This window comes from Chiroxiphia lanceolata, chromosome 1 (assembly GCF_009829145.1).
Source record: "Chiroxiphia lanceolata isolate bChiLan1 chromosome 1, bChiLan1.pri, whole genome shotgun sequence".
NCBI classification, from domain to species: domain Eukaryota; kingdom Metazoa; phylum Chordata; class Aves; order Passeriformes; family Pipridae; genus Chiroxiphia; species Chiroxiphia lanceolata.
This window is the reverse complement of record NC_045637.1, coordinates 57,581,307-57,584,385: the sequence shown is the minus strand read 5'-3', so window position 1 is coordinate 57,584,385 and position 3,079 is coordinate 57,581,307. Positions and strand designations below refer to the sequence as shown.

Sequence of the window (3,079 nt, the reverse complement as noted above, 5' to 3'; positions counted from 1 at the left end):
CCTGAGAGGGGACACAAGTAGGTCAGCTGACCCACAGTGACCAAGGGGATATTCCATATCATATGACGTCAACCCAGATATAAAAGCTGAGACAAGCAGCAGGACCGGAGGCACTCATTGTCTCTGATGGCTGCCTGCTGACAACAGTTACGTGCTGGAGCTCTGCTTCTCAGAGAAGTGGCCGACCATCGCTGCTGATGGGAAGTAGAGATTAACTGCTGGCTTCTACTTTGTGCACGTGCACGCCGCTTTTGCTTTCTTTTTTGCATAAATATAAACTCCCTTATCACAACCCACGATTTGTGTTGTTTTCTTTTCCCACCTTACTCCCTCCCCTGTCAGGCTGGGAAGGGGAAGGATAGAGTGGCTGGGTGGGCACCTGGCATTCAGCCAAGGTGAACCCACCACACGGTGGAAAAAAGAAAGAGGACAGTCTTTTGCTGATCCAAGCTTTGTAGAATGAAAGAACATAGCTGTTCACACTCTACTAAATGACATTCACAGAGGATCGTTGTCCAAATCTGTCATTGAAGACTGGCTTAACTACTGAACTCTTTCCTTATATGCCATGGCTGCCCTGAAATGACAATGTTATCACCTATACTTCTGTGAGTACAGCAACCGCTTTGATGTCTGAAAGGGATTTATGTTAATGAAGTATGAAAGGAGCAAGGACTTTGAAGCAAATGGAAGTGATCATGCAAATACAAATAATAAATATAAATAAGTGTAAATGTTCTGTCCTAAATACATTCATCTTAGTTTCTTTCTTTCAAAGCTTGGACTGTGTGTTGCTTTTTAGCAAGAGGTTGTCTACAAGAAGATTTAATTCATGAAGATGTAAATTATTTGAGTTGCTTCTAGATGTAATCTTTAGCTTCCGTATCTTAGCCAATAGAGCTCTAGAAAGCAGAGAAAAGAAAATAGTTGTAAAAACTTCTGTAAGGTAATATCTTTGAGGATTAAATAATTTTTATAGTTACAAATACATATATTAAAATGTATACATTTCCATCTGCATAAGATGGAAAACTCAGTAGAAAAATGTTAATTGTGTTTAAAATTTCCCCACAGCAGAGTCTGCATTCATTCAGTCAGAGCAGCAGAGAGTCTCAGTCACATACAGAAGGCTAACAGACTGCCTTCAGCTCCATGATTAAAGGACTAGCATACACAGGTATTCTGGACAGAGAGGATCCATATCTGGAGACAAAGCAAATTTGAAATTATTTGGAAATCTGTATTCAAGGTCAATTTATGGAAGTATTAAATAGCTTACATTCATGTTATTTTGGTTATATAGAACAGCTAAGTAGCTGTTAATTATTTTTCCTTTGTTTTTATTTCAGTAGAACAAGTACCAATGCTAAGATTAGTGTAATAGTACTAATAAGAGTAAGATAAAACAGCAACTGAATGTGTGGATGATAATTTTCTGTTAATTTTAAAGCTTGTAATTTATTGACTGAGTTTTTGTTAAATGAGTTTAGCCTACTCAATTTGGTCTTGACTTTAAAAATAAGCTACAATAAGGCAAAAGGCACTGATCTTCCTTTCACAAGTATAGACACACATGTATTGGTATATTAGAGCTAAAATCTCTTGGATATAAATTTTAAAAATAAAAAGAATATATGCTCTGTTGCAATGTAAGGAATTATTTGACATGTCCACACTTCAGTATTTCCCCAACAGTTAAACTCCTCTTAAAATGGTAAAGAGTATTTTAAAATTGCCAAATCTGGTTTTTTTTTTGTGAATCAGCAAATATCTGAAAATAAGAATAAGGAAAATCAAATCTATTTATTGTAATATAAAAGCAGATAACGGAAAGGGTACTTTTTTTGTTATCATTTCATTCTTAAAGCACTTCAGAGGTAAGAACATGGGAATTTTCAGCGATACATATTAGATATAGTGCAAATTGTTTGTTATCTTAGGACTCAGGTAGGAATAAGGACAGAATTTGACAACCTACACTTAACACAGCTAGACTTTTCTGCATTAATAGAAAATTGAAGAGGCAAACTTAATTTGGATTGCAAATTTTAGATGATTTTGCTAGGCTTTTATGGGAGCACAACAGTTTTGTCAGAAACTATTAAAGCATAAATTGCAGCTGATAAACCCCTATTATACTCTGAAAAAGAAAAAGAAGCTCTTCCTTAATGGGAGATCTGAGCACTGCTTTATTATTTGGCACAATGTTGTGTTTGATTAAAAGATAATGACGTTGGGCACATAATTATTTGGATCTGAGTTCCCACTACAAATCAGGATACCCATCTTATGCATCTGTATTAAGTGCACTTAAGTAAGATAATGTTTAAGTAAGCATTATCTTCACTTGTGTCATTGGGACTAAAAAGGGCATTTAAAATAGAGCAACTGTTTAATTGTTTGACTGAGTCCTACCTGATGTGAAGCCACTATTCACCACATGGCTTAATGAATTCCTATTTAATAAACTGAATTCTATATCTGAAAGATAACAGAGAGAGTGAAATAAGAACATTTTAATGCTAAACAATATATGTCAGATATTAAAGGAAGGAAAACTGGTAAATGATTCATGATATTGGATTGGAAGAAAATAATTATTTGGCTTTGTTTAAAACAATATAGTATGTTTACAAAATGCCCTGCATTGAGATTTTTAATAACAAAAAACTAAAGAGAAAAAATGGTAATATAAGCACTTGTGTATTTTATTATGCTCTACTAGAAAACATCCTTTGTGTTGATTCAGAATTTCAAGGCACTGAGCCCTGCTACCTCCCCATTCCTGATCCTGGACCACCACCCATGGGCTGACATCCCAGCTGAGCTTCAGCTCATCCCTGTCTCCCTGTCCCTGCTTAGCCATCCTGCTGCTGTGATCACCGCTCAGGCCCTGCCCTGCCCCCTTCTTGCTAGGAGATAGAGGAGCAGCTCCAATGCTGGTGAGGACCCTGCTCTGCTGGCACTGTGGTCACAATTGGCTCTCAGCTCAGCTCTCTCGTGGCTCCCTGACAAACACACTGACCTCCACTCAGAATTTTGATTCTTCCCATTTTCTCCTAAGACTGATTTTGCCAAA

General features: G+C 36.8%; 1 long non-coding RNA gene across 1 annotated transcript; it reads right to left on the bottom strand.

The window, feature by feature from the left end:
- Positions 1-746: 746 nt before the first annotated feature.
- On the bottom strand, positions 747-2,851 carry LOC116780580. The gene is made up of 3 exons (XR_004354523.1): positions 2,776-2,851; positions 2,416-2,481; positions 747-902 (listed from the first exon to the last, which is right to left on the bottom strand). It is a non-coding gene; the product is annotated as an uncharacterized LOC116780580 (long non-coding RNA).
- Positions 2,852-3,079: the final 228 nt, after the last annotated feature.